Genomic DNA, 20,435 nt, shown 5'->3' with positions numbered 1-20,435 from the left:
AACAAGCCCATGAGGCTCTATTTACTTTTAGCTCACAAAAAGTACAGTATGTTAATAGTCAAGGTTCAAACAGCAACCCACATATTTACAGCTTTCTGCAAATAATATGTGATTATGGGCTTTTGGAGCACATAATTTGGGGCGTTTTAGCAAAACCCTCAAATCTGTGCTACTTAAAGGCTCAGAAGAGCGCCTTGAGGATTCCTCCCTAGTCTTATGTGCTCGCCCACGTCACCATACTCCCCAGAAACAAAACTTGTCTTTTTTTTCTAGATTAAAAACCTCAAACCAAGAAGTTCATCAAAATGAGGCTCCTCCCCTCAGCCTCACTTTTTCACTCAAACTATTGTCATAGTGACCTACAGCCACCAATTCATCACAGCTGCCATCTTAGGGGAGTAAGTCGCGAGGCTATTTCTGTAATGACCCAGATTCTCAGGTAAATCTGGATCCATATCATTGTAATGAGCAGCGGCAAATCAAAGGAGAGCATATTAGGTCAAAGGAACGATTTTCTTATTTATGCTCATTTACTTTATGGCTAAACATTGTGTTATTTAAACTTTAAGACTCATGAAAAGTGTGCATCCTGTATTGAAAACACAATCAGTGCCAGAGAAAATTCCCCAGTCTAATTTCCTTTCTTGGTAATTTTGTCAGATTAATATCAAGTCAATTTCCTGGAGCCTGTTCTTACACAGAGTGATGGCATGTTGATGGTATCATTGGAAGAAAGCTATAATTGTGGAGGATGGCTCCTTTTGGGAGAAATATGGGCACAGATGGGCCCTGAGCTTGATAGAGGAATTTCTCTGAAAGGGAAAGGCTATCGGAAAGCATTGCCAAGCTGGCAAGAGATATAAATAGACGACAGCGAGGAGCAGGTCTACATGTAAGCACCAAAATAAACCAGTCCCAAAGTAGGTAGCATCCTATTAAGGCAGAGGGTTTGCAATGTCGTTAAGGTAAATTTACAAAACATTATCCAAAGCTGCATAACACTGCATTATTAAGAGAATCTGATTAGATTTGCTTATTACTACTTACTGTTTTATATAATGGCTTGTGCTTGTACCACTACAATAGCATTTATAGTGCATTTTTATGGCTTTACTCAATGCTATGCTTATATATTACATTTATATGATATTTCATTTACATATAAATGTTATTTATTCGCTGAACTGTTACACTGCATTGCACAACAACTAGGCCAAAACACAGTGGACTCCCTCCATCAAAAAGATAGTACAGAAACAACCACTCACTCACTCACATTCACACCTACAGGCAATTCAGTCTCCAGTCAGCTTGATGGGGAGGAAATGCGAGCACAAGCACAGGCAGAGACACAGCTACCACCGAAGACACAAAGGACCCGTGCTCAGTACTGTTTTGGGGGAGATTTGAGGGGTTTTAATAACCCGAGGAAGAGCTTACATTCTGCAATTACACACACTTTACACGTGAAATGTTATAGCCCGCTCTGGTCTTCTGGTCTGTAAAATAAACGATTAGGGAGAAAACACTGAAGTTAAAGAAGCGCTAAATTTGAATTTCAATGTTTACTGAAACATATTAATGAAGACAATGTAGTTCAGTATTTACTTTTAGGGGTTTTCCTTGATAAAAATCAGTTGCTGTATTTCTACAAACTGCACAGGGACAAAACAAAAGCCCACACATAATATTCTACTGGCCTCAAGACTCCTCAGTGGCTAGCATAGTGAAATGGATAATAAAAGTGAAATAGATAGCGCCTCAGTCAGCAGCAGCTTCAAACAACTCGGAGCTGTGGCTAACCTAATGTACATGCCATCCAAAATACTAAAAACCCACAAAAAAACAAATATCCAAAAAAAAGAAACAAATACAAACAAATCCTAATACAGGTGAAATGTCTGGTGTCTAGATAAAAACACACAAATAAATGTGTTTACATTATTTCCACATTGTCTTCAGAGAGGAAGGCCTAACAGGAGAGGAATTAGCATGACACTGGTGCTGAACTCAATGTCAACATTTCACTAAATCTCAAACATAATTTCAAAAAAGTAAAACTTCAATATTTGTTCTCCAGAGTAGCAGATGTATGTGTTTTTGTCCAGGTGAAAGGCAAAAGGAAGGGAGATAATAAAGGAAAGATTATCCTAAAGAACATACAGCAACTGTAATTGAAAACCAACTTGTAGAGCAGAGATCTGCGATTTTATGACGGCTGAACAGTTGCGACGGAAAGTTTGTTGGAGTGTGTGCGTGGGGGGAGAGGGAGGACAGATCTCTATTAATCTCTTGCATTACTGCAGTCATTTCCACTCTCTTCATCACCAGAGCATGTGCTCTGTGAGATTTAAAATATTTAAATCTGTAATCTGTCAGCATTATGAGGTTAACGCACGCCCGCGAGACTGGTGTCCTATCCGTCACTATGCTTTCCACCTCGCATGGCCCCCACATATATCACAAGGACCTGACATGGCCTTTTGTAGTTCTGGCTGGAAAAGACTTTGCACCCGATGTCTGTAATTTCTCAACAGCGGAACAGACATGCTGCCGGACCCTAGAGAAAAATTACGGGAAACGTGTACAGATGAAAAAAAAAAGAGAGAGAGAGAGAGAAAAACAAGCTGCAGCACTGTGAAGTGCAAAGAAGCCTCTAATTGTTTCCCCAGTGTATGTGACCCAGTGACTCTGGAGGAGCTCTTTCTTGTTCTTTTACTACGGGCAACCCAGCATTCATTATTGATTTGGTGGCACAAACTCATAGTCTCACACAACGCGGTCTTATGAGTGGGCTTAAGTGTTCTGTCACTCTGGTGCACAACTACATTAAAGAAATGCTAATACACCATTTTCCCCACCTAGCTTGCGCACATTGCTATATTTTCCTAAAAACTCTGAATTAATAACCAAGAGTGAATAAATTGAATGGGATTAAGCCTGAACGACAGTGACCCATATATGAATATTAGGTTGATGGAAGACACTCCAACGTAGCCCATTTAGCCAGCTCCATGTCATGTCTTCATACGACAGACTTTTACTAAGCTCCTTAAGAGCCTGCCCCGGGGGATCTATGGTAGGCTGGAGGTACTGACTCAGGCCTTATCTCCACTAATTTACCCCATGAATTAGACAGCCCCGTCTTTCTGTGTACTGCCAGACCCACACAATACTCACTCCATGTTAAGAAAATGAGGAGAGAAAGGGGCTTAGTGATTGCTTAGTTGGATAAGAAGCTGAGGAATTGACAGAGGAAAGGCACACTCTGCCACTTAAACTTTACCTGGACAGTAACGTTCATCCCCTGGGATTAAAACGTGTTGACTCCCTGTCACTTGTCTCTGTATTTGCAGGGCGGATTAGGTAAAATAAAATGCGATTTAAATCATAAGGATTAAGGTGACTTTTCGAAAACAAACAGGCAGGGTTTCACCCCTGTCTCTCTCGACACACAGAAAGAACGATTAACTTCTTTGTTCGTTTCCGGCCGGCCTTACATATTACGATGGCTGACGGATATTTTACATTTCAAGTGAGCTGGCAAATCTTTAAAAGCCGTGCATGACTCAGTAGTCAAAGGTACAGAAATCTATATGTACCGCACATGCGGCAAGCATGCAAATCACAGTCAGAGTCAACAAATAAATGCAACAGATTTGCAAAGTAAAGTCAGTGGAATGTGAAACACGCACTGCTTCAGTGGATTGATTCTTGTATGCCATAGCAAAAAAAAAAAAAAAGGTCATTTATGTTTGCATGTTACACATGAATGAAAAGAAGTGAACTTTACATAAGCTTACGTAAGCTTAAAGTATGACTTTGCTTTTCCATATCATGATGGTCTCCCGCACCCCGCTCCTGCTGTCTCTCTCTCCATGTGATGCATTTTTAAAAAGTCTCAGTTAAAAGGGGGATACAATCAAAAACAGCTCCTCGCTGCTGCTGCTGCTGCCGCCGCTGCTGCTTCTACTGCACGTTCGGCTGTCCCTGATTATAGCTCAGTAGGCTTCGTCCTTGGTCTGTGTGTTATTGAGAGTAAATTGACTAATTAATAAATAATTAATAAGTAGATAACTTCTGGCAGACAGTGATTGGAGACATACTGTGTGACATCTGCTTTGTAGTTAGAATGGCGATGTCCAAAAGAATCTTGTTTACTAAGCAGACATTGGTCTTTGGCAGAGAAACCTGTTAGTCAGGGGAGATGTTTTTTGGGCCATGAACAATGTAATATCTCAGTTAAATATGTTATGTGCAAAAGACTTGAGGCATATCTTTGTGCCTCGGGCCAAAACCGCTTTGTTAGTCTAACAAACACTCTTTCATCTTTTTACTGATTTAACAAATACGCCTTATTTATTATTGAAACGAGTGTGACACAAGTGTACGGAGCACCGCCGCTTGTTTCGACTAATGTTTAATAGAGAAACCATCAGGGTGTTTTGCAGCGATTCAGTCATATCAAGTGTGATTTAATGATGATGAAGGCGCATCCTCCTGAGCAAACACGAAGAGACAAGTTGATCCTCCTGCATTAGTCACTGTACATCCATGTCTGCGAAAGGCAGGGGGAAAGGGCTCGGGTGACACATCATGAGGCACATTTTTACTTGGTTTTTGAAGATTTGGGCTCTTTCTCAGAGGTCTCTGCGCCACAGCCATTGTGAGAGACCATTAAGACCTCGCACGACTCAGAATCATTTACATTTTAAGTAGCAATAACCTAAAAGCTAAAGCTGCTCTCTAGATGAGTCTCAAGAAGTAAAATAAGTCTGTAAACTTTACGTCTGTTTGGGCAGGCATTTGTTACCTGTGGATTTTCAAGAGCAGCAGTCAAGCCAAGGCAATTATCTCGCTTTCTTGGTAACGTGGTAATAAGCTAATCTGTTTTAGATTCACAAACATCACACCTCCCCTCTTCCTTTTGTTTGAGCGATGTTGCAACGTTGTGAGAACAGCGCTAGAACAATGACAGGCCTTTCCTTGGCTGCGGGATAAACAGTGATAGGACATATTTTCAGAAGGTCAGAGGTATCCATTTGGGAAATTATTCAGCTCCTGCTCCTGCCTGCTTCGAGACAACACGTCAAACGCAATGAAGAATATTAGAAAACACAAATAACCTTCCACAGCCTTCCTTATATGTGCAACGACACACCGCCGCGTATACACAGAGGAGCACATGTGCTTGCACACCTCTGCCCATGTGTCTGGACGAGAAAGCAATAAGGAGCGCGATGCTTAAAGAGAAACTGAAGGCTAAGGAACAAGAGGCCTCTCGGGCCAGAGACCAATGAGCGGCTCATCCATGTAAAGCCAGGCCAAGACACACTCAGGTGTATTCACGTTAGGTCAGCACGAAGCCTCGCTGACCTTTGCAGTAGACAGAGAGTCTCATGGAGCTTTTCTTGAGCAGCCCAGAGACTCACAGGGTAAACAACGGACTCAATGCTGCACTCGTGTGTGTGTGCACGCGCATATGTGTGCACGTGTGTGTCTACGGAAGTGTGTCAGCATGTGTGCCTGTCAGTGATCACATGTTGACCACTTCTCGATGGCCCAACCCCTTCCAGTGTAATCTGTCTAGCAAATGAACACACTGGGAGAGCGCCGTTCTCTGTAATTACTCTCCAACGGCTGAAACCCGAAAGCTCAGTTTTTGTTGTAAATTAAGCTGCCACGATTGTTACACAGCTCAAGTACATCCCAGAAAGAAAAAAAAATCTGAGAAAGGGGTGAAGAATGGATATTAAAACAGCAGGGAGCTTGAAAAAATAGCACTTTGCTCGACTGGAATGCAAACACTGAAGGGTCAGAAAGACAATTCACAAACAGCAGCAGCAGCACCAGCATGCATAATTCTTCACATGATATTGAAGCGCCACTTACAATACAGACACACACCATTCTCCTGCAAATCAAAACTGAATTCAAGGAGCCCTTCTCAGAATTTCACAAGGCTTTTTTTCCCCCTTTTTTTTTGAAAAACATGTACGCAACAAAAACTAAAAATTCTACGTGTCTGTGTGATTATCATCTATTAGGGTCGTCTTTTATCAGCAGTGTGGTTTGCATGCCAAATAACAGGCTGAATCACTTCCTAAATGTTTAGGTTTCAGGGACACATTGGTTATTCAACTAATCACCATGACAACTCCTGCTTGACATTTCCACTTCCTCCTCTCTCTTTGGAATTCAACTCTCTCTCTCTTAATTATTCTTACTGCCACTGATAACAACCAGACTATTTATTTATAGTATATTTCTGAAGCCATGTGTCCAGGAATTTCACACTGTATGGGAAAGTAGACGTGTGTGGCCTACAAGATCATTACACTGTTTTATGCACAATATACTCTGGGCTTTGCAAGCAATATGTTCAGTTCTGCAGCTTTTATAGGTATTAAAGATGGAAAAAAAACCAACTTTTTCCTGCTTTTTTAAAAATCTTTTTTAATGTGATTAAGCCAAAAGGTTAAAAAGAATGAATAGAAATAAGTGTCAAGCAGCAAGTAGAATAACCTATATATATATGTATATGTATGTATATATATATATATATATTTATACACCACACTCTGTCACTCTAAGATGAAAAATGCCCTTTAATAACCAGTTAAGCTCACACTGAAGCTTCTATACTGAGCCACTCATCTAATCATCTACAAACCAATTAGGAGAAAATGTTATTAAAAAGGGAATAGGAAACGGGGGATACCCATGTATCCCCGTGGCAGATTATCCTGCTCATCCTGATGGAGGTCGGTAGCCTGGTGCAAACTGGTCCCAATCATATTTAAAAAATAAATAAATTAAAAAAAAAAAAAAAAAATCTTAGATCTGCTTCCACTCTGATCTATTTAAGCCATCAATTCTTTGTTAAATGTACCTTAAAGTTCGGAGCTCGCTGTTTCCGCCCTTTTATGTCTTGTTTTTGCATAAACGCAACTCATTTGGCGTTTTCGGTGTTTTTCCTTGCTACAGGATGAACAATGACACAGAGCTGGCGCCCATCACGCGCACAAGATGTCTTTATGCCCAAGTAACAAGTGCTCTGGACGTCTATCGCAAGCATTTATTTTCTGCATTGACGTTTGCCGTGCGCTGGTATCGCAACACGCTACATATGGCAGTGCGAGGAAAAGATACAGACTGTTAGCAGCATCCAAAACCCCTGCGTCTAATAAGACTCCGGGTAGTCCGTCCAACTCGCAAAATCCAAATGCGTTTTGGAAGTATACGTGCCTCCGTGCCGGGTTACAGCGCTGCGTCGATGTTGCGTTACAAAATAGCTCCCACTCTTAATCTTTTCCACACACGCACACAAATAAAATAGAAGCTTAAGTCGTATAAAAATAAATCCAAGTATCCCGATATACCCTCTTTACCCCCTGCACATCTCCCCAAGTCACTCAGAACGCAGACAGCCTTAGATTTTCTCCCCCTTCTCTAGTTGCTCATCAAGTCTCATGAAATGACTCACCTGCCTTGTCGAGATCTAAATCCCCCCATGCCTTTCTGGAAATAAAAAGCCGGGATAATGTTTCACTGTTTCGGGGTCTTCACTCGCAGTCGAGTCTCTGTACTCCAAATATCCGTATAGTCTGCGCACCGCTTATATGTTTTTCGGGAATGACCTTCCAGTGAAGCGATAACGACTCTCATTATCCTCACTCCGCTGTCATTTTAATGGATTTCTCCCACGTTTTATTTTATTGATTGATTTTCTTTCTTTCTTTCTTTCCTTTTTTCCCTGCGGGAAGTCTCCTCCTAGTCCTGGTGCGTTTTGCTGCTTTTGCCTTGACTCTTGAGCTCAACACGAGCTTCGCGGGGACGCGCGGCGCTATCCCGTATGAATTTTCGGGAGCGCCGATTTGAGATGGAGAAGAGAGTTACTAGGTAACCAAGGGCACACGCATCATACATGAAAAGGAGCAGACGGTTTATGCCTTCCAACTATTCTCTACCTTCTCTGACAGCTCATCAAACATAACCTTTTTTTCCCCGGACTAACGTTTCTCACCAGAACAAAATCTATAAGGCAAGTCAGACACGTATGTAGCCTATTTAATAATGACTGTAGAGTTACTGGGGCCTCTGAGAACTTCGTTTTAAATGAAGATTGTATTTCTATGGCAGATTAGCAATTTATAAAGAGGATAAAACGTTAAAGGCATCCAAGCACTTGGATGAAGTCAAAGAAAAAATAAATGAAGTAGAGGTGAGATCTATGAATGCTGAACTGGCTGGTTAGAAATAATTAAATTATCACAGCATATTTTCAGATGGCTCCAGCATTTCTCACTTTATAAATGAACTAGCTATTATAGCTTTTCTTAAGATTTATGTGACATTTATTTAGCTCCCATCTTTACATGAGTCAGTGAGATAATAATATAACACAATGCAGCACAGGTGAGTAAAGATTAGGCCTGGAATCCTTCAGATCCACCAACACTGGATGCCGTATTGAGCTAAGGCAGCTTTTGATTGGTCTCTAAGCATCATAAAAGCCCCCATTTATTCCTGCTGTCAGTTTCCAGTGCAAGCTTTCTATTATAAATCATACTTTACGCCATTATGACATCATCAGGTTAATTCTCTCAGGCTTGACATACCTCCTCCAGAGCTACAGAACTCATTATATAATTGTTTTCAAACAAATACTCATTAAAGGGAAATCATCTTTTTTCTTTCTTTCCAACGCTGATTTTAAAAAGTGTTTGCGATAAAAGGATTACAGAGCAGACAAATGGATAATTTGTGGTTTCAAACATTTTGTTTTCATTACAAGTCATTACATTACCACCTCTATATATCACCGTAACAGTGCCTGAGTAGTTTATGTAGAATATGCTTTGTGTTAGCTGCATTGAAGTACACATATAACTGGAGATGAATTGGCCAGTGTCGGCGTGGGAAAAGCAGAGAATTTGGGTCCTCGTTTCAGATATGCAAAATAAGATTACATTGATTAGGAGAAAGATAGAAAACTCTGACAAAGAGCAAAAGAAAGAGTTCCTCCTCTGGAACAGACAGGCATGCAATAACTGTCAAATGAATGCTTTTGAGTAAAACATTTAAGTAACTTTCATATAATTTTAATGAAACGAGCTCTTGAGTATTTGCAAACATTTACTGTATTTTCTTGAAACCATAGTGCACCGTTGAAAAATTAATGCGAGACTACAGTGAAAAACAATTCTATGATTTAAGTCTAAGTCATTTTGGGTCTGTAGTAGCTATATAATAATATGGAATAGTTTATCTCAACACATCTGCTCTCTCTATTGATATTTTAAAATCTCACATCGCTTCTCATTGGCCACCTCACTGAGATCGATACTGTATCATCTGTTGTTCCTCTTTTGTCCTTGTGTTCTGCTCTGTTTACATTTTATGTTGTTACCCGTTTCCTCTTCTCAGCTTACTGAAGTTGTAATATGGCCAATAGTAATTATTTCAGTTGTCACAAAAGTAATGCAAAAATTAGTTCTGAGATGAACCATAAAAAGCAGTCCTTCCAAATTTGCCGCAGCATTACGAAGAGTCCTCTATAACGATCTGGCAGAATTAACCTATCTATGAAACACTAAAATAAAAATAGCGTTGACTGCGTTTTAGGACAGTTTAAATGCAAATAAAAGAAACACTATTCCACATAAGTGTACCACATAAAACAGGTAATACTAAGTGCAGGTCTAATTAGAGGTATAATAGTCACTTGTACATTTTAAGAGAAAGCTGGAAATCACTGAAATCTAATTTGGTGTTTGGAACAGAAACCAGCATACACATGACTCTTGTGAGCAGAGACCTTTTAATTATAGAACAGCAAGGGGTTGATGCTGCTGCTGCTTTTTTTTTCACTGATGTTCAACACTCACACAGTGGAAAATACAAAAAAAAGGGAAAGAAAAGGAAAAAAAAGGGGGGGGGGGGGGGTACTGACACAAACAAACCGGAGTGCAATGCATCCACAAGACATATTGTTTTTGAGCAAGACGCTCAATCATGATGCACTGTTACTTTTATGAACCAGTCAGCTGAAAAAAAGAAGAGCAAAAATTCAAAGGGTACTGTAAAGCGTTGTAACCCTTTAGCGTCTAATGTTGAGGGATAACTTTGCGCGTGTTCAGTTCCAAGTTTTAAAGGTGGGCACAGTAAAGTCATTCATTCACAAGGACATTTTTTTCTTTGCAAAGGAGAAAGTCAGCTCCACGCAAACAGATGAATGTTGCCTGAGGCAACCGGATGGGTTACATCAAACGCACACTCAGAAAAACTATTTATGCCTTAGAAGTGAGTCATGTGAACATTACAGAAATGCAGGAATATCAACAATTCACTGTCCCGAGACTATTTTCTGACATTTTTTGCAACACTGTTTCAAAAATATTAAGTTTTAGAGCACTGTCTACATCAATAACAATACACGCAACACCCACATGAGAGGGAAACAGGTGGAATTTAGTGTGAGTGGGATGGGATTTTAGATGTACACATAAAAGCTTCTTATGGGAGTGCAATACTGACTATGTTCAAATATCATTTAGTCTTCGGCTGAATGATGTGAAACGGCTCTTTGTGGACAAAACAGGAATGCAAACAGCTGGGGTTGTCTAAAAAGTAAATCAGAGCTTTTCTTTTTTTTCTCAGTTGTCTTGACCACATGTTTTGAAAATGATGACATTAGTCAAAAAACATAAAGGGAAATAGTTCACGGAGCAGAGCAAATAAAGAAAAAAACCCACATACATATAAAAATATATAAAAATAGAGTTCATGTCTGTCAAATGTGGTAGGGCCCTTCTTTAGAAAAATATGTCTAGCAGGAAGTACAAGAAGGAAAAGACAAGTAAATGAGACAGGCGAGCAGGACGAGAGTCAGCAGAACAAAATTCTGATGACCACTGCTGTATATTAACAAAGAATTGAAACCCAAATGTCAAAAAAAAAAAAACCCTAAACAAAATGATTTGCAAATTATTAATTATTACTGTCGGGGGGCGATCGTGGCTCAAAGAGTTGGCAGTTCGTCTTGTAACCGGAAGGTTGCCGGTTCGAACCATGGCTTGGACAGTTTTGGTCGTGGTGTCCTTGGGCAAGACACTTCACCTACTGGTGATGGCCAGAGGGGCCGATGGTGCGATATGGCAGCCTCGCTTCTGTAGCTACAACTGTAGCTTACCTCCACCAGTGTGTGAATGTGAGAGTGAATGAATAGTGGAATTGTACAGCGCTTTGAGGACCCCGAAAAGTGCTATATAAATGCAATCCATTATTATTATTTAAAAACAATATTTTGTTTAAAATGTGCAAAGGCAATATGGTCAATGTAGAAACTGATACTTTGTTCTAATAAACCAAGTCTGGAATAAATGTAGAATATCCCCTCACAGAATATTTTACAGCTAATTAGATTAACTGGAAGTAGTAGAGTAACACAACTGGGTATCAAAAAATCATCACAGAGAGCTTCCTGTGGAAGGATTAATGGTTCAAAAATTTAAGAAGCACACCCTAAGATTGGAAAAAGTCCAGAGAAATCTCTGTACTCAGTGTAAAGGGCCAAAAACCAAAAGTTAAATACGGTGTAGAGGCAGCACAAACACAATTACATCGTGGAAAGATGGTTTGGGAAACACTTCTGAAAACCATGGCGAGTGAATGGTTCATTGCTGCATCTACAAATGCAAGTTAAAGCACTGCCATACAAGAAAAAATAACATATATTAACAACATCCAGAAATACTGTATCCTCTCCATGCATTAGCTCATGTAGGATGGAGCACTCGATATCTACAATTATTCTTGGGAATCATGGATGCTTTGAGAGGGACCATCTGGCTTGTCATCAGTGTACAGAAGCTTGCATCATGGTTGGTATATGGGTTCATTAGTGTCTACGGCACTGGTAACTTGTATACATGTGAAGGTACCATTGATGCTGGAAGACATGCACTGAATATGGAACAACTTATGCTCTCATCCAGTCAATTGCAGCAAGAAAATTACAACCGTGTGGCTCTGCGGTGGAAAACATTTGATACATAATAAATGGAAAAATACCACAATGTGCTGAGCAGCCAAAAACAGTTCTTTTTCCAATTACAGGGACTAGTTTCATATATTCCCAAACATTTGCCGAAAGCTTTTAAAGAGAAGAAATTTACAATATCTTTTAAACCACTAGATTTCTCAGTATTTGATGTATTTTCTAATATGTTACCCTTTATTCTAGTGATGACTGTAACTATTTGTAAATTATTGCATTCCTTTTTCCACACAACTGACAGTTTCATTTCTTTTCTTGTTTTTTGTCGCACAGATAATGTGCATAAAAGGGGCCCACCTCCCTCACTTTCTCGCAAATCAAGATAAAACAGAAAAGGTAAAGACAGAAATGCAGAGGATCCAATATCCAACAATACTCAACAAGTTTTCCTACACTGACCTAGTTCTTTTCTTATATATTTTAAAGACCGTTTTAATCACTGCAGCGGTCTTAAATGCTTGTGTCAGATTAGTGGAAGTTATCCTCTATTTGCACAGAAATATCTAAATGTAATACAAGTAATGGCAAAGAACGCGATGATTTCAAGCCTTTTTATTTACAGACTTTTAGTATTTGCTTCTGCAGCAAATTTGCAGTTTGAATACTGTATGACAATGTTTTCATCTATAAATCCAAGTTTAGCATCTCATTTCTTTGTCTGCGGGAACATCATTTTCTCAAGAAGATTAATAGTTTCTCTTATTTCATTCCATCCTGATCTGCAGTTGCTGAAAGTGATTAGCATATATAGCTATTAAACAGCTTCAGAATTACACTGCTGGGCTTAATGAAGCAAGATAAGTTCAAGAAAACCTGACTGATATGAACTAGAAATAGAAAAAACTTTGCAGAAGACATCTACTGAGGGAGGGGAAAAACAGATGTGCAAAACATGAAAACATGTTCAACATATTTTTTATACTTCTAAGCCACTTATTTTGTTCATCCACATGACAAAACCACAGTGTTTTCAATTTTCTGTCAGCAGATTATTATTGCCGCTCCTCGTTCAAAATTCAAACCAGTGGGCATTACAAAATCACCATCGCATAAAAACATTTAAAACAAACAAACAACAAAAAACTTCATATTGCACAGTAATGGAAAATGGGGACAATAGAAACAGAGAAACAATCAATAGTAAGGAAATTAAAGAATAACTTCATCTGGCTTTGGTCAGTGATCTGCTATAAGCATGTTTACAGAAAGAGCAGGGCTGTTCAGCTGACATTTATGACATCCCTGATGGATTATCATCGAAAGCAAAGCGATCTCAGTGCTGATTTTATACTGGAATGCACTTCCTGCAGAATTTCTATTGTTTTGACTGAACGGTTGCAGGCATTGCTGTTTTGATGATCTGTGACATTAGGAAGACAACACAGGCTACCACTGAGAACTTTCCTTCAAGATCCCTTATGTTTGTGTGTGTGTCGTATCTGTTGTGTTAAAATGCTAGTTAGAGCTACCACCAAGGCAGTTTTGAGTATTTTGACAGGTGTTTATAGGTTAGCTGGCATTACACAAGGTCAGGCATGAAAATGATTGTGGTCTGACTTATGAATACTGAACACTCTAGACTGGGAGCCAAAGGACTACCAGCTCTCTACTTTAGATTTCTGTCCACATCCCCTTTTTCTTTTTTTTTTTTGCAGTGTTTTTGTAATTCCTCATATGATGTCTCTCCATCTTTTGTATTTTTTTGTCTTTGCTGGTGGTGCTGGTATGATAAAATACAAAGATTTTCTCTAGTTCTCTACCTGTTTTTAAAACTTTCTTCCTTGTTATTGTTAATTGTGCAACACAGACAGTATTAGGGTAAGGCTGAACTTGTGTTATCCGCTCATTAAGTCTGATGCCATTAGCCATTTCCAGGTCTAAGCATTCCTTCAATTCCAAAGCACAACTGAGAGTTAAAACATGTTCCGAATTCTTTCAACTCCAGTTAACGATTGGTTTGGTTGCTGCTACTCTGTAGCTAACTACAGAGCTGTGGATAGGCTAATATAAACACATAAATGTGGTGAAGATGCACAATAAGGGTCAAATTGTTTCCAATTAAAGTAAATAATGAGGACAAAGAAGGAACAAGAGATGGGAATGGATAAAACCTCAGCCAACAGGACATTTGATATCATCGCATCCGCAATCAGAGCGTAGTCTTCAGAGATACGTTGCTCACTTTGGTAAAAGTTAGATTCCTGGGTTTAAAAAAAATTACTGTTGAATATGAAATACTGCTTAAACTTTTTTACTCAATTAAAAGTGAAAAAGTCAAGGCCCTAAAAAGTACCAAAGTGTCAAATGTAAACAGAATTGCAGCTTGTTGGAGGACATTCCTACCAGCTATTTTTATGCAAAGGAAATTGAACCCTGTGTCATATTATTTATAATAATAAAATAATGTTAATGCATGGGAATAAAACATTTATTTCAAGTTAAATTCTAATTCTAATCAGTGTATGCAGCTTGAACATCTGTTATGTAGAACACGAGCAGAGAAAAACAAAGAGAATAAGAAAACAAAAAAACCCAAACTAGCTCTGTAGCCCCTGTAGCGATCATGCAACCTTTGAATAACACAAAGTGAGTATGCTTCAGTATACATAAAAGCTTTAGATTTCCAGTTTATCAAATGTCACTGAGCAGTCCTTACCTTTAAAAAATAATATCTCGTCTTCCTCCCCTAACCTTTTTATTCATTTGTTATTTTATTTTTTCAGATTTTTCTCCATCTCTGAGTGAAGTTATCTCACATTCTTTTTTTCTCTGCCTGGAAAATACTGCAGCTGCACCTTTGGATAGCAGACACCTTGCAGCTCTTCTGTAGCAGCTAGAAAGACACTGACCACACCTTGTGGACATCTGCACCAACAATGCAGTTCTGGATGCCTTTTTTGCCTCTTGCTGTGTGTGATACAGAGGCACCTCCAGAATTTTTTCATAGGGGTGGCTATATGGGGCCCACTAAAAATATTGGGATGGCGCACCAAAAACAGAATTTCCAGTTTTATTGTGCTGTTTCAAATGTAGGGTGTTTTCCTCTCTCTTGTGCACACGTTTATATAGGGGCCAGCAAATTTGGGGGTGTGGCCAGCGCAGACATGCTACACAGGAACAATGAGAGCAGGCCTTGGATGATAACTGAGTAGTTTTTCGGGCTGTGTCTATACAAAAAACTAGTGACACAGCACTATAAAACTGTACCCTCATCCAACACTTGGACCTAGAAGCAGGGTTGTTATATCATCGCTTAACAGCCCAGATGTTGACCTTAAGGGAATTGAGTCTATGTTTAACCTACTAACCTAGAAATAGAGTTTATTGTTTGAAACTGCCTCGTGGCTGGGTCTTGTGATGCCTGTGGCCTGTAACTATGTCTCTCTACATTGCCATCCTCACACCACATTGCTGACTTTTATCTGAATTGTTAATAATGACATACTGGGTTTGACTAGTAAATGGCAACATTTTCATGCATAATAACATAGTAAAAAAAAAGCTATTTGATAAATCAGTTTAAAATTGAGGGTAGGGCTCAGCGTTTCTGGGGATTCAATTCATTTTCCCCAGAAGCTTGTAATGTACTTAAGCTAGTAATAAAAATCATTAAAATCAGTGTCTTGTGTGAAATGATTAATATGTTTGATAAGTGGCTACATAATGAGTAAGATAATGCAGCTTACATTTGCAAGTGATCACAGATAAAGGCAGTGGCTCAGGCAATTGTGTGGTCAGGTGCTTTTTCTAAGGATTGGGACTAATGACTTCTCTCAATTACAGTTTTATATTTGGGATCTCCAGAAATAGGGAGGGTTTATGTGTGAATCAAAGCATTGAGATGAAAACACATTTAGAGCTTCATACACAGTTCAAATGATAAAATAAGTGATTACAACCTAATGACAGTGCTTTGTGACTGTGTTATGTTGACAGATTGTAATTTGTAGTCTGCAGTCTGCAGGTAAAATTGGTCCCACTCCAGTACTTCTTTAGAAGGTCACACTGAATCATCTTATCCACAAATATCAGCTCTTTGATGGCAGAACCACGAATAGTCAGATCACTGTTAAAACCTGAAGAAAGTCAAGTCTGGTTCAGACAGTCTGTTTGGACTCTGTGGGGCACATTGTCAGAGACAGAACTCTTAGGCCCGTGCTTTCACATACAAGAACAATTTAATCTTGTGCCAAAGAAAAGGAGCACTTGAGAAAATATGTCTTGTGACTGGGACTTTTGTACGTGACAGAAACCTGCAGAATACAGGGTGGGCCATTTATATGGATACACCGTAATAACATGGGAATGGTTGGTGATATTAAAGTCCTGTTTGTGGCACATTAGTATATGTGAGGGGGCAAACTCCTCAAGATGGGTGGTGACCATGGTGGCCATTTAGAAGTCGATCATCTTGGATACAACTTTTGTTTTTTTCAATAGGAAGAGGGCCATGTGACACATCAAACTTATTGGTAATGTCACAAGACAAACAATGGTGTGCTTGGTTTCAATGTAACTTTATTCTTTCATGAGTTATTTACAAGTTTCTCTTTGTTCACAGCCATTGACATGTCGAAGAGGTTAACACATGAGGAGCGGATCGAAATTGTGTTGATATCTGGTGAACGCAGTAACCGGGTCATTGCAGCAGATTTCAATGCAAGACACCCTACGACAGACCTTCCCAAGAGCCATTGCAGGGGGGCGCGGTATGAAAAGGAGAAAAAAACAAAACAAAAAAAAAAAACAACGCTTGGACACTGCTAGCATAATGGACAGGTTTTTGACGGGGCTCCCGCACAAACGCAAAGCATGAGATTTCTCCTGCATTTTTCAAAAAATGCCTCTCTGTACAAAATGGGTTTAAAAACATAAACAGCTGTGGGATACTCTTTGTCCGTGATTTGAACCGGGAGAACAAATCCTGGCAGGATCAGCCTGATATCATTTGTATCCCACTGTAACTTTACTGTAAAAAGAGCTAACATCTCCAAAATGTCAGGAGTAGTTAGTCATTACAACAAGTGTTTGTGAACTAAAAATCAAGAATGTGGGATCCTGTTTGTCCGTGATTTGAACAGCCCAGCGCTGCTCCCGATGAAGGGAAAACCAATTCTGCAGGGGAGACCTACCTCGGCACTTGTGCAGGTGAAGCCAAAGGGAAGATATGCTTCACCATATTTTCTAGTCTTTGGCTTAGAATGAAGTTGGTTTGGAAACATATTCAGCGATGCTTCATCTTCTGCTTTGCGTTTGTGTGGGCGCCCCGTGCTAGCAGTGTCCAAGCATTGTTTGCCCCCCCCTTTCATACCACGCCCCCCCTGCCATGGCTCTGCGCCCCCTCTAGGGGGCGGGCCCCACACTTTGGGAAGGTCTGAGCTAGACAATGTGAACTATGGAGACAGGAGACATAACAGATAAGACTCACTAACCTCTAAGGGAGAATTAACACAGGGATGAGACACAAGGGGAACCCGATAAACTATGACATATAACTGCAAGCTAGGTCTGACAGAATGTAACCAGACAAGCTGAAAAGAAACTAGAATACAGATGAATAACAAAATATCATGAAACTCAGAAACACTGGCTTGCATGACCCAGGACCATGGCAATCTGTTTACCTTAAAATTGTCACAGTTCTGGATCATTTTGACCCAGCATTTTCTGTTTCTTATATTTTGGTGGGTTTTTTTCTGTATTAGGATTTATGTTCTGATTCTTTAGTTGTGCTGTTTTGATTATTATTATTCTAGGTTTAGTTCAGTGTCAACTTTACGTCTTTGTGTTTTGTTTCTTGTGCCCTGTTTTACTTTGAAGGTTCATGTCTTATGTCAGTGTATTCAGTTTTACTTCCCCTGTGTCGTTAGCCTAATTTCTCCCAGCTGTCTCTCCCTCCTGTTTCCCATTCCCTGATTACTCCCCTGTGCATATAAGCCCTGTGTTTTCCTTTGCTCTCTGTCGTGTCGTACACTCAAACTACTCTGTGTGTTCTGGTTACATGGTTTGCCTGCGTGTTAGTTTATTTTCCTCCAGTATAGTTAGTCTTCTGTTCAGTCTGCAACCTGCAAGAAAGCGATTTATTTAGAGTTTACCTTTGCCTCTGTGAGTCCTGCATTTTGGCTCCTTTCTCCTTGCCTGCCTGCACACAGCCATGACAAAAATATTTGTCAGTACCAGTCTATCAGTATCTGCATTTATAATGGCTGCTGAAAGAAAAATTAGTTGTCTATTGTGCTATAATATAAGTTAATAGAAGTTTCGCCAGCAGAGGGCGCTTGGTGTCTTACGCATCAGTCGCTGACACCTGGCTAGAAGAAGTGTAATCGGTACATGATGAGGCAGCATACACCCTTTCTCTGTTTTTGCAGTTTGTGTAAAACTAAACATGTTGCATGGGAGATGAGTTGGCCCATCATTTTCTGCAGTGTAACATAAAAAAGAAAAGAAAAACACCCTTCAGGAATGTGATGAATGTTGACATTGCATAGTTTGTCCACTAGATGGCACTTTGCTATGCTCCTTTTTGCATCACATGTGTTTAGAATGCTACAACAACAAGAAGAAGCTCATCTGAGCAGAGTTGGGGAGAGCAAGTAAATCAATTTGTTTAAAAAAAATGGGTAATATATTGGAATATCACATTTTTATATCACCAGATATATGCCTTAATAATTCTGTATTGGTCAGACACTAATCAAAATGCTAAATGAGTGATTATTTTAAATGATTTTGAATGGTATTGTGTCTGACATGAGTGGCCAACAGCTTGGTAAAGGCTTAGTCACACAAAAGGATAAATAGGATAACCTCCTTGCGACTAAGAAAAAGATCATTGGTTTTGTGTCCATTATAAATGCTAATACTGATTGACTCATAAATAGCTAATATCAGCAGATAATGTCGGCCTGCTGATAAGCCAGTCTGCCTGTAGTTTTGATGATAACGGTGGAAAGTGCAATCAAACACAGTGATCCATAGTCAGGTCTTTTAACTGGATGGAAATCTGTTGATAGTCTTTGCATATATTATTAAAAAAATACCATACATTTATTATTTTCCCTCATGATGACATTGAATCTTTTTACATTCTTTGACATTTCCAAGCACTTGTGTCTCTGTCACTTTTCATCACCAGGCAGTTTCACAGGTTGCAGTCTCCAGACAATCGTGGTCCAACTCTGGTAAAGGTTTGAAAATAATCACTGTCTAATTTATAAACACAGACAGATTGTCAACATGTTGCAATTATTCACTCATCAAAGTCTGAGTGCAACTCATCTATGATGATTCGTCTCATCCTACATTCACTATTTGTGAAGGAATCACGGAATTAATTTTTTTAGATGCATGAAGTTTTGTCCGGACTCTGAATATCAGGTGTTAATTTTAATTCCTGGTTACGTAGCTGGCTACAGATTTGCAACAGACAACAGCAGATTGATCACAGTGAACTGTCCACGGCATCTATCACAAATAAATATTATGGTAATGCCAACTTGACAACAAATGGGGTCACATCCCCTCTTAATGCCATTTTATCGTTGTCCCGATGCACTTCAAAGCCGCTTTGAAGTGCTCGCAGACCTAGTTCCCATGTTTGAAGCAACCATTTCACAGGGAACAAAGTCAAAAGTTCACTGCACAGAGATACAATAATTTTGGTCACTGTTTCCCCAGAGTGACTGTAACACAGCACACTTTATGTAGATTTTTCCTTTAATATGTCACCTGTTTTTATACCTTCAACGTACCCATTTTTCTGACTATGTAAATATCTTCCAAGCATGTGCTCCTGGCATCTAGGCCAATTAGTATATCATCTCTATATCCTGCTCTTTGCCAGCCACACAGTCAGATGTCTTTTTACGAACAATAACTGCAGTGTAAATACAATGCGGGCTTATTTTCATCCGTTAGCACCTGCATGCAGTGATACCAGAGTGTCTACAGTTATTTAACTGCTGCAGGACAATGCCAAAAGGGTTAAAGGATTGAAAACATTGCACAAAACATAACACGAATTCTCTCTCCAGAGAGATCTGAATCATGTTGACAGTTTAAAGCTGACATCATGTATTTCAGTTGAACCTTTTACAGATTAATCAGGATCTTCTGTTCTCCTCTGTTGTTTACGGATGGATAAATTGAGTGCTTCTGTCAGTTCTATCTGTAACAGATGTCCACGGCAGAGCACTACATGCTTCTCATATGGACACCATAAAATAATTCCTGCTGTATTTTGAGTAATTTAAAGCCTGCTTATTTCTCTTATTGTAGCATCACCCCAGAGACTTGGCAAATTCTGCCAAAGCAGGACCGTCTTCAGGACCTTTCACACTCTTCACCTTTGGGTTGCAGATGGAAGAATGAA

General features: G+C 39.5%; 1 protein-coding gene across 3 annotated transcripts in view; it reads right to left on the bottom strand.

Annotated features, from left to right (window-relative positions):
- nlgn3a (neuroligin 3a) overlaps nt 1–7,857 on the bottom strand; it is a 134,477-nt gene extending 126,620 nt beyond the window's left edge. For 2 of the 3 annotated variants that reach the window (XM_084943224.1, XM_084943233.1), the window contains exon 1: nt 7,487–7,857. The gene's annotated coding sequence lies outside the window, so the exon portion shown is untranslated. The remainder of the gene's footprint in view (nt 1–7,486) is intronic. The other variant, XM_084943241.1, reaches the window with a different exon arrangement.
- Nucleotides 7,858–20,435: the final 12,578 nt, after the last annotated feature.

Source organism: Perissodus microlepis, chromosome 2 (genome assembly GCF_051167445.1).
Source record: "Perissodus microlepis isolate ML-2025 ecotype Zambia chromosome 2, ASM5116744v1, whole genome shotgun sequence".
In the NCBI taxonomy this organism is placed as follows: domain Eukaryota; kingdom Metazoa; phylum Chordata; class Actinopteri; order Cichliformes; family Cichlidae; genus Perissodus; species Perissodus microlepis.
Note: the sequence above shows the minus strand (reverse complement) of the source record. Positions and strands in the feature narration are given on the sequence as shown.